The sequence below is a fragment of the Argentina silus genome, assembly GCF_951799395.1.
Source record: "Argentina silus genome assembly, chromosome: 12".
Taxonomy (NCBI): Eukaryota; Metazoa; Chordata; class Actinopteri; order Argentiniformes; family Argentinidae; genus Argentina; species Argentina silus.
Window position 1 is genome coordinate 17159279 of NC_139666.1, and position 12500 is coordinate 17171778.

Genomic DNA, 12500 nt, shown 5'->3' on the forward strand with positions numbered 1-12500 from the left:
GACTCTCTCTGACACATACACACACACACACACATACACACACATTAAAACACGCTCTGTAACACAGACCCATCTTCTGCACTAATATAGGCTCAAGTTCATGACTATGACCAACCCACTGTGTGTACTGACACTGTATTGTACTACATTCATGCGCAAGCACACGCACATCCATTATTTTCTCTCTCTCTCTCTCTCTCTCTCTCTATCTCTCTCACACACACATACACACACACACACACACACACACACACACACACACACACACACACACACACACACATTTCCCTGAGTGTTTTAATAATGTTATTTCTGAGCCCTATCAATGCAGCGTCACGGAGTGGCTACCCTATGTGGCCTCAGTCAGCATTTGCGCTGACACGAACAAAGCTTCCCAACACACCAAGTGCATGGAAACAGACAATACTGTACCAACAAAAACATTCCTATTCAGTGACACTTACAACATCAAATCTACTGCGGCTATTTTTAAAAGCCAACTTTTCCCCTAAGTTTGACCCATTCTCTCATACTCCACTTAATAAAATCAGCAGCTGTGTTTACCTCAAGCACTCATCTACTCACTGCCTCATTTTAACTGTTGTTATTCTCATTTCCAGCTAATACCGCGCTGGTAAAGGTCCTGGCTTAGCCACCTAATTGAGTGGAGTTATGGTCCATAACGTGAACATACATTAACATGACTGTGGCCCTGTTAAACTGAACCAGTCTCTGGAATGCAACCGGCCTCCAAATGGATTCCACATGTTGTTTGCATAATTTCCCCCCGAACGGTTGACCTACAACTGGAAACAAAGTTCACACTGATCTGTACAGCGTCTACCCACAGGGCTGAGCGGGTCTGCTGAAGCTATCTACAGCTAAGTTACAGTACAGCTCAGTAGCTGAGCTTCCTAAAGATACAACAGAGTGAAAATTGCTTAAGCAGAATTTTGCTGGGTAACGAGGCGGTCAATAGTTGTTCGAAAACTTCTGAAATGTATCTTTCCTCACTTCCTTATCGACTTCCTGCCTTCTTTCTTTCCTTCTTTCAGTCCTTAATACACTTCATCCACAACTTCTCTTGAAGATGAACCCAGCGATGAAAGCTAGGGTTACACAACACAGCTTTTCCCCAATCAAGTCATGTTAGATTAGAGATTAGTCGAAGAAAGTGTTGGAAGAGGGTTCAAAACCCCATCCCTTGAGGAGTCTTGTCTCTGTCAGAGTGTAATAAGGAGTAGAAATACAGATCTAGTATCAGCTAACCCTACCCAAAGCCTAACCTTAACCATATGGTGGAAATAGGAAACTGACCTTAGATCAGTGTCTGGGTGTAACTTTATCTTACTCCTAGTGAGTCAGCTCAGGTGTTTCACACAGGGGACAGTTAGGAACCCTACAGCTGATGTCATACAGTAGCTAGGACAGAATACCAAAATACGTGCAGAGCTAATTCCAGTAAAAGTAACACTATGCAGACAATGCTGTACAGTATTGTACTGATATGAAAACATGGCCACAGATTCTCTCCGATATCGTTTATACTGTACTTGAAGGGAAAAATAGAGAGTTATTGCCTTTCATTGTACACTGTTGTCTGGCCTTTGATTTAAACTTCACGGTGTTTCATAAAGCATGTACTCTCCTTCCTGGAGGAAAACAGGCTTATCACTGTCTGGTTGCGCAACAGCTACGGCTTCTCCTGCTCTTCAGTCCAATAACTCTACCGCACCACATGAACCCATGATTGATAGAATGTAATACTTTATAAAGAATCAGGTAAAGATAACATCGTAAGATATAGATATCACATTATTCTGACATGTATTTATCAACGGTGTAATAGTATGTGTTTGTCTGTCTGGGTCATCTCCCCTTTCCACCTCAGACTCTCTAAGTGTTTGCACAATCCTCTCCGAGCACAGACACACACCCACACATGCACACACACACACACACACACACACACACACACACACACACACACACACACACACACACACACACACACACACACACACACACTCACACACTCATACACACACACACACACACACACACACACACACACACACACACATACACACAAACACACACACTCACTTACTCACACATGCACTCCATGTACACAGTAAGCACGGCTTCAGTAAACAAATGTGGGCTGGACACAGAGGTCAAAGGTTGAATACACAAGAGGACACGGAGAGAACATTTTGTCAACTGAACGAATGTCGAAATGAGAGGAGGACAGAGAGAGAGAGAGCGTTTCTTTCCTCCTTGTTTCTGGCCTTTGACTACGAGTATCAGTCATGTTCCACACACAGGAAACTCCACACAAACAAAGCATGTCATGCTTCCAGTAGTTCAACAAAGATTTCCAAAAGAAGACATTCCAAAGCATTTGCTGTAACAGATGTTTTCCGATATCCTACTATTGGAGCATAATGAATACAATGACAAAAAAAGATAACACACTGTATATCACCACATTTCTCCATAAACAGGTAAATCAATAACCACTCAAATGCACCATTACATTTGTATCAAGCATGTCTCACAGCCTGTTTGCTGTATTTGCCTGCCTTTCCCCTGCTGGTCCATTGTGAGCGCCAGCAGCAGCTTCATGTGTGCCGAGGTCTTTGTGTTTGGCAGTGACGGGAGACTCCTGTGCCTGTGAATAGCTGAGGCTGACAGCTCTGGAGACACTACGCCCTTTCTGTGGCCAGAGGCCATGACACACACAGATGGGGACAGGCCGGGGCTATCCCATAATGCACTCTGAGTGCTGCCCTGCTCTCCCTGCTCTCCCCTCTTCTCTCTCCCCTCCGGCCCTAGTTTACAGTAGGAGGATCCTTATCAGAGCTCAATAACATGGTTTAATCAATACAAATCGATACGCAAGCGCAGATGAACTGTAGTAGTTCCAAATGCTGTCAAATCAGAGCGTTTATGTGTTCTTAGAATGCGCAGACTGTCGCATTCCATCCTCGTATTCCATCTGTCAACAACTGCCCAATTTGTGTCCGGGTGCAGTACTGTATATGGCAGACAGATGATGCCTTTCGTGTTGAAATCCTGGGAAGCAATTAAATGTGCTGTGGTAAAGAACGGTGATGGACAGATAGACTCACGCCTTGGCTGATTGGCTTAATAATTGAGTCCCCTACCTGGTCTGATCTCTATCTAACACCCAGGGCCTTAGACCCTATCTGATGATGTCCTGAATGCCAAAGTTTGATAGTGTTGGTGGGATTATAACCCTGATTGGAAAAATAAATACACCTGAAAAAAACAGAAAGTCCACCTTTTTAAGCATTATCTAACTTTCTATCATAACATGTATTGTGGGGAAATGCGCCTCTTTGTGAACATGGACATATTTCATGAATGTGAGCATATGCTAACACATATATAGTGTAAATCACCCCTTCTTATGTGTGTTAGTGCAGAGGGAGAGGGGCCCATGGTTAATGGATTTAACGTGAGAGTTTAAATGGGCACTAATCTTGCTCACTGAATACCCTTGAGCTGCAGGGGGTCTGCTCTACACCCCACCTCTACTCCCACCCCTTTCTCTCTCTCTCACACATACACACACACACACACACACACACACACACACACACACACACACACACACACACACACACATACAAGCGCACACATGCACACACACCCTACGGCTGTCACACAGTTAAAGGCAGGGGTGGGCCTCTCTGGAGCACGGGGGTAAAGTCACGGAGGTCAGTGCTCAGTTTCCACATCAAACCCAGGAACAGGGGCCAGAGTCTCTACTCCCCCAGCCCCCCCCCCCCCCCCCCCCCCACACACACACACACACACCACACACACACACCCCACCCCCTCTCTCTCCTCAGCCCCCTGCGGCCTCCCTCCCCTGCCCTCCCTCTTCTCCCCCAGCCCCCACCCCCAGTGTACAAATGCCTTTGCTGTCAGCTCTGCCCTGGTCCCCTGTAATTGAAAATAACAGCCAAGGGCCAGCCCCCAGCCACTCTCCCCAGCCTAGGCGCTGTGAGCCGGCTGACAGCCACCCATCAATACCAATGACTATTACCCTGGAAGTGAGAGCACAGCCGATGACATCCAAGACACCACCCATGCAACACCCTCCCGACACACACACGCGCACGCACACACACACACACACACACACACACAAACACATTTACACACACACACACACACACCCACACACACACACACACACCTCCCACACCTCCCCCCCGGTGTCCTTCCTCCGCCACCCGAGCCTCCAAATGTTTAACCCGTTGCTAACAGCCCTGTCTCTGCTGCCTCAGTACTTCAGGCAAACAAGGCTGTCACACACACATACACACACACACACACACACACACACACGCACACGCACACGCACACACACACACACACACAAAATATACAAAATATACTACATACACAAACACACACACACTCAGCTTACACATGCACAAGCACTGTGACAAGCAGCAAACTTTTTCCCAGCGAGACCAGAGGAGTTGCTGCACTGTTTCTCCTAACACTCTCATAACTCTTACACAAAATATTCACACGCTCATTTCCCAACAGAGGGGAAATGACATGTTTTCAACACTCAGGACAAACAGGGACTTCAAAATCATACAGTGTGCCTTGCATAAGCAGAGTCAATTACAGGAAACAGACGTGACAGATGTGAGAACAGCCTAAGCTCTACAGTACAAGCGGCATGATGCTGACAAATGTCTACAATTCTCCTCTGTATAATTGCTGCTGTTATGACAGCTAATGGGAACACACCACAGATAGGTGTTACAAGTCCAGTCGACTCCAGTGAGTACTGCTGGCCACTGTCTGCATTTTACTGACAGCAACCAAACACAATGCCACGCACGGACAGCAGTGTGCGATAGGTGATCTCTCTGAGTTCTGTCATTCTGCTTGACACAGCACTGACAGCTGAACGAGGCTCACACAAGCACAAGCACGAGCCCACAAACAAGACAAACGAAGCACACAGCAGGAGATGAACAGGAGGAGAAATTACACAGACCTTGTCAGAAGCTGCAGAGCCGTGGAAACTGTTTTCCCTTCTACAGTCCTCTCTCTCTCTCTCTCCTCTCTCTCACTCTCTCGCTCTCTCGCTCTCTCACTCTGTGTCTGTGTATGTGTGTATGTGTGTGTGTGTGTGTGTGTGTGTGTGTGTGTGTGTGTGTGTGTGTGTGTGCAGCTCCCTCCCCTTCTGCCTCTCAGCTGCTGGGCTCTGGCAGTTCTCAGGAAATGAATGGGAGCGCACAGAGAACTGTTGTACTTGCAAATGACTTACCCAGTCACATGATCTGCTAAATGTAGGGTGGGCCGGTGGGTGGAGGCTTCATAAGCAAAGGGAAGACAATATACTCTAAGCTTTAACAGCATGCATCGAATTACACGGGGCCCCTCCTGGGAGGTTTCCGACGCGTCCACTCAGCCAGCCCTCACTCACTCTCACCCTCCCAGGGCTGAGAGCTCGGGGCTGGGGGTGAACGCTAGTACCTTCCTGTTTAAAGGGGAAAGAGAGTGGGGGGAGAGAGGGAGGTGGAGGTAGAGAAGAGGAAATAGGTGGAAAACAGTTCAGAGTGCCCTAACATGATATAATTAGGCAATGGACCTCTTTATACCTAACACAAAAAAATAATGCAATTTCGAATGATATACTATCGAATGATATACTATTGATGGTAAAAGTAGCACCTAAAAATAGATGGTTCGATTATTTTTTTGATTATTTTTCATTTTAAATCCAGTGAGGATTTTAAATAATAATTTAAAAATTACTATTTAGCTTACTGTACCTAGTGTGCTCTTTACTGTTTATATACTTGCTTGTGTACACCTGGAGAAAGACCTCTGACATTATTTCTGAAGTTATGCTTAAAATGCCTTCACTGTAAAATCTTAAAATGCCTTCACTGTAGGTGTTTTCTCACTCACGACAAATATCCATCTCTGAAATAGGCATTTCCTTTATTGTGTATGAATAGCCACAGTTGAATAACATTTCTAAATATTTATCTCTTTGTGTTTGAATTCCCTCAATCCAATACCTCTTCATACCCATTTCTTTTTTATTCCGTTTTTTTTTCAGTGTTTTTTCAGTCTTAATGAAAAGCTGTGCTCCAGTATGCAATGAAATGCTGGTGGCTGTAGCAGACAGTGGAGTGCTGATGCTATTCACCGCTCCCAGGCACTCTCCTGGGAACCTTAATTAAGGTAAAGGAAGCAGGGCTCATCTGCATGGCTGATAGACCTCGGCGGTACATGGCTGAGCTTACTGTGGGGCTGTAGTGCCATGATCACACACCACTCTCTCAGGGAGGGAGGGAGGGAGGGAGGGAGAGAGAGAGAGAGAGAGAGAGAGAGAGAGAGAGAGGTGTATGATTATATACAGTAGTATAGTGAGTCCAGTCCACCTGCTACCCACTTAATATTCACTCTGTTTTATTGTAGATATCTGTTCTTTTCACTTGACTCTCTTCCCTGTCACTGAATAATGATCTGACTGTGAATGGAGGGAACGGATGGATGGATCGGGGTGGATGAAATGGGGTGGATTGTGGGACGGGAAAAATGGATGGATAGACAGATAGGGATGCACAGAGGAAGGGAACGTATGGATGGAACGGTGGGTGGAGGAGGGAAGTGACAGATGGAGGAAGAGGGGGATGGATAGACGGAAGGAGAGGGAGGATGATCTGTCTGTGAGTGGTGTTAATTGTAATGGGTTATAATTACAGAAAAGACTTAGGCCTTTTCTGCTGCATGAGCTGCTGGAATAACTACCGACTATGTGGCAATAGAGAGGCTTTCAGTACTTAGATATACTGTAGTATATGGATCATGGTTAAACCTCCAAATACATCAAGAAGAAAAAATAATAATACAAAAGCATAATAATAATGCACAACAGTTATACATGACAACAATATAAAAATGTGACACTGATATGACCCAATGATTATTTTGAACACCAAATGATGGTCCTCTGTGGCTCAGTTGGTAGAGCACGGTGCGAACAACGCTTAGGTTGTGGGTTTGATTCCCGCTGGGACCATATATACTGAAATGTATGCACTCACTGCAATGTAAGTCGCTTTGGATAAGAGCATCAGCTAAATGGCATATATTATTTTTATATTAAATACAGGATGGTAGCATGATATGTAAAAAGCAAGGACACTGCTTAAATCTTATGACAGAACGTTCCGGTTTTGCACCATAATTCATGCCATGCAATAATAGCGGCGTTGATGTTTGCGAAGCGCTAAGTTAACGATCCCTGGCGGCTCTCTGTGTGAAGCAACGATGCAGCTGCAGCCATGAACAGGCCTAGTGATCTCACCCAATAATGACATCCTGAGGTACACTGTCAGATGTGGAGGCTCTGCTCTCTAACTGGCTCACCAGGAGCACTGGCATGTGTTAAAGGGAAATAGAGAGGGGGGGGGGGGAGAGAGAGAGAGAGAGAGAGAGAGACAGAGACAGAGACAGAGACGGAGAGCGACAGAGAGCGACAGAGAGAGAGAGAGAGAGAGTGGAGCTGAATCAAGGTTTTTGGAGAGGTGTAGGGTGGGAGGATGAGATGGGGGGGCTTCAAGGGGGTCTGAGGAGATAGAGGAAGGTAAAGGGGTGGGAAGAGGGGGTGGGAAGAGGAGGACGAGGAGGGGGATGGAGGGAGGGAGGTAGGAGGATAAGTTGGAAGAGGTTTGAGAGGGGTTGTGGGAGTTACAGGGGGGTGTTTGTGAAACAGAGCAAGGCTCCCCAGCAGAGCTTATGAAAGACCACAGCCACAAGGGCCCCTCCTGAGGCCACTCTGACTGAGAGAGGGAGAGGAGGAGAGAAGGATATTGTGGTAGAAGGAGAGAGATAGTGGTAGAGGGGTAGAGAGAGAGCAGAACCCACAGATCTAGTGTGAGGGAGGGGAAATCATCTAGAATAGACCAGAGACCATAAGCATGAGTGAGAGAGGAACTAAAAATAACAGGTTTTTTTTTTTCCAGAAAGAGAACAAGAGGGAGAGGGAGGAAGAGAGGAAGAGGGAAAGACAGAGGGAGGGAGGGAGGGAGGGAGGGAGGGAGGGAGGGAGGGAGAGAGAGAGTAGCCTTTTCTTTTTCTTAGGGGTACTTGACTTAGACCGCTTGCTCCTTTCACCATATTCTGTACCACACCTGACAGTATCACAGATCAGGTGAAATCATGCCAATGAATGCATTGTCATTGCAGTGAAGAAATATGCACATGTGAACCGTATGATTCGCATATAGTAAAGGAAGCATGCATTTGACTCAGTGAAAATGTGTCAGTTGTGAAATGCCAGGAGATGTCAGACATGCTGGTCTCCCCCCTGTTGTCTCTGGATGAACTTTAGAGACAGGAGTTAAAGAACAGACAGTTACACAGGGAGGCAGGGGAACAGCAGGGCTAACACAGCCTGTTAACCACAAGGCCCAGCCCTGCAGTCAGACAGAGGGAGAGAGGGAGGAGAGAGAGAGAGAGAGAGAGAGAGAGAGAGAGAGAGAGAGGGAGAGAACTAAAAATAAGATAGAGAAACAGACATAGGCAAAAACACAGGGATAGAGCAAGAGAAAAAAGCAAATAAACTAAAGTGTGTGTGTGTGTGTGTGTGTGTGTGTGTGTGTGTGTGTGTGTGTGTGTGTGTGTGTGTGAGAGAGAGCGAGGCAAAGAGACAGAGAGAGAAAGAGAGAGAGAGAGTGAGAGAGAGTGAGAGAGAGAAAGAGAGAGAGAGAGAGAGTGAGAGAGAGAGAGAGAGAGAGAGAGAGAGAGAGAGAGAGAAAGAGAGAGCAGGACAGGTCAAGTGCTAAGACATTACATTGAAAAACAACTAAACCAATCACCAACATTTCTATATGGCCTGAAAACCTTGGTCTCCAAGGGATAAATAGCTCACCTGCAGCGTCACTTACCAGTCCACTCTCTGCTGCTTTCTACAGTCCATTAGGGGCAAGACATGGAGAACCTGGGGACTGACAGACAGACATCACCATTCACTACTGTTATTGACCAAGGAGAACTGATGATGTGCAGCATACTGTATCATTTGTTGAAATACTGTATCTTTTTTGTGAATTAAAACAGCAGGAACTGGTTTCAGGAAGGAAGCCATTCCGGCAATTTCTAGAATTACTGCTGTTGCTGTTGATTCAATGTAACTCTTCCTTGAATGATGCAATGACCTAATTTTTTTATTATCATGTTCATGTGTGAGCTTTACACAGGCAGCAGAGTCACTCCTTGGGCTGTTGATGGGAGTTAAAGTAGGCCCGAGTGTGAGGAGGGGTATACTTAGTCCTGGGATGGGAGCACCATCTGTCTCCAATGGTGGATGTATCACACTGTATGTGAGAGTGTCTGCTTAGCTCAAGTCTGTAAACCATCTCCATGGACCTCACTGGTACGGTAAAGGCAGGCCCTGTATCGGATGTACAGGAGCTCCCCAATGCATTAAACTCATTGAAGTCACACAACGTTTTCATATCTGTGACTATTTCTGTTCAGCTAATTAACACCAGGAAGTACAGCATAATAGCTATAGGGTGTATAGTATTGATTCACACAGACATAACGTGCAAGTGGCGCTATTTAATTATTTCTATAGTTGCCGATGCACACGGTAAGCATCCACATGTACAGTAAAGTAGGCCTTCGTAGTCTACACCACTTCAAGTTTTTTTTCACCGATTGGAAGAGCAAGATAATGAAAGAAGCACTTGAAGTGTCCTTGCAATTAAAACCCAGCTGAGCAATCAGTGGATTCCATTTTATTCAACTATTGTGGAGAGTGTTCTGTAGCACAGTGTAATTTCATTCAGTGAGAGAAGAGAAAAGGGGGGGGGGTGGTAGGGGATGTAAAGAGAGACCTACAGAGAAAGAAGAAAAAGATAGAGGGGAAGGGAAGGGAAGGGAAGGGAGAGTGAGATTGAATGAGAGAGAGAACGAGTGAGAGAGAGAGAGAGAGAGAGAGAGAGAGAGAGAGAGAGAGAGAGAGAAAGAAGGAGAGAAGGACTCTCTGGACACTCTGAAGGACTCTGAAATCAAATGCCTCCTGTTTGCAGATGATCTAGTGACCTGGCTGTCCAGGGAAGACAGGCAGTGTACGCTCTGCGCCCAGAAAGAGGTAGAAACAGAGTTACCTCTTCCTCCTACACTGCAGCAAATGTGCAGATAGCAGATATAAGAGCAACATTCTTCCCACAAATTATAAGCAACTACAAGACATTTGAAACACAAACAGAACATGAAGAAATGCAATTTCTATTGGGGAGGAAAAATCATGTTGTTCCAAATTGGCAGTCAGATATGTGGTGTTTTGCCACAACCTTAGGGACAGCCATTGGAACAACACACCAAATTGAATGTTATTCCTGTTATTTGTAAATTGCTACTCTTGTCATTATGGTAAGGTATTATTATTTACTATTTATCATCATTTATGTTCTGTTCCGTCATCACTTATTTAATACATTACAGTAATACTTACAGTATATGTTTGCTTTGGCAATGTGAGATAATGTCTCTTATCATGCCAAAAAAGCTCATTGAATTGAACTGAATTGAGAGAGAGAGAGAGAGAGAGAGAGAGAGAGAGAGAGAGAGAGAGAGTAATCAAGAGTAAGAGAAAATATATAAAAAATAAAAAAAAGGGCTAGAGAGGAACAGAGATAGGACATCTGCTTGCTCGGGGGGCCTCCCCTGGTCCAGTAACTGTTGTGTGTGTGTGTGTGTGTGTGTGTGTGTGTGTGTGTGTGTGTGTGTGTGTGTGTGTGTGTGTGTGTGTGCGTGTGTGTCCATGTGTGTGTGGGGGTGTAAATGTGTTTGTCCAGGCATCAGTACACCTGCACAGGCTGAGTGGGCTGGCTCAGTGGGCTGGCGTGGAGCTCCATGGGTCCCCTCCAGGCCAGCTCTCTGTCAGGCCCTGCCAAGGTCAGCCTCCTGCCGGGGGAAAGCGCGCGAGGGGGGGGGGGGGGGGGGGGGTGGCGGGGGTGGAGGCTTCAACATGACCACCGGGGCCACAGCACGGCACACATTGTCCAACAGCAACTACATCTGGGAAGGCAAGGCTGTCAAACACAAACACAGAGAAGGGCTGGACACAGACACAAACACACACACACACACACACACACACACACACGCACACGCACACACACACACACACACACAGAATGAAAGACATGCAAGGCACACATATTTCTTACACACCATATATGTGAAAACAAAAACCAACACAATGACTCGGAAATACCTTGGATTAGCATACAGAGTAACGATACCTTCAGTCTTTCTGAGAATGGGAGGGTGGCTATGAAATGTAACAAGGAAACCTGTGTGTCTTAAAACTGCTGGCTGCGTATTATGTCCATTCCACATGTATCCATTACCTTGATCATCTTACCTTGTGGCTGGAGCCGGGGTGGAGCCACAGACACTCAACCCATTCTCACATACCTGGGTCACCTGTGTATACAGAACGCTCCCAGCAGTGCAGGAGAGACCAGGACATTCACATTACTGCAGAACTAGATCTGGCGTGAAATAGAGCCCGATGGAACTGACTATCACAACCTCGACAATCAGCGGACGGATTTGCTATGTGGAGAAATTGCAATAACATGTTCTATGTTGGTTTATTTAAGTACAGATTTGTTTGTCAGGGACCATATGCAATTTTCGATTTGTACATCGGGGTGGAGGCAGAAATCGGAGGACGGGCTCATTGTAATGCATGGAATGGAATGAGGAATGTGCTATGTAGAAAAATTGCAATAACATGTCCTAGAGTAAGTTTATTATTTAACCACACATTTGTTTGTCAGGGACCATATGCACCTATGGATATATACATGAGGCCAAAAAAAAAATAATCATCTCAACAGAGACATTAAGCAGCCAACACTGAGGCTCCAGCCTGTGTACCCAGATGGCTATGGAGGTACCTGAATTACATAGCTGCATTGAAGCAATTATCCCCTGCCACTCCCCCATGTCCCCCATGTCCCCCTATGGCTGTCAGGGGCTGTCAGAGACACTGGTGTGTATAGGACATGGGCTGATCCGACATTGGAGTCCCTGTTGTTGCTCTTTTGTTAGTCTTTTTCCCAGCCAACAGCCCTTTGGTTTTGTGGAGGAGAGACCTCTCCTTGTTCCCTTCAGCAGCTCCACCCCTCCCCTCCCTTACTCCCTCCCTCCCTCCCTCCCTCTCTCCCTCTCTCCCTCCCTCCCTCTCTCCCTCTCGCCTTCCCTCCCTCTCTCCCAAGCGTTGGGTAGAGAGGGAACAGCCAGTGCTCTCGGAACACACCGAGAGAAGCTGCCAGCAGGTAGCCATGGCAACAGCTTCTCTCTCACCCGCCACTTCCCTGCTCTGTAAAAGGGAGTGTGGAGAATCGCAGGGCCCCCCCTCTCATCTCTCCACTCTCTCTCCTCTCTCTCTCTCTCTCTCTCTC

General features: G+C 46.2%; 1 protein-coding gene across 1 annotated transcript in view; it reads right to left on the minus strand.

Moving 5' to 3' along the window:
- Positions 1 to 5199, minus strand: part of klf12b (Kruppel like factor 12b) — a 31489-nt gene extending 26290 nt beyond the window's left edge. The window contains exon 1 of the mRNA XM_083681579.1: positions 5054 to 5199. The gene's annotated coding sequence lies outside the window, so the exon portion shown is untranslated. The remainder of the gene's footprint in view (positions 1 to 5053) is intronic.
- Between the last annotated feature and the right edge of the window lie 7301 nt (positions 5200 to 12500).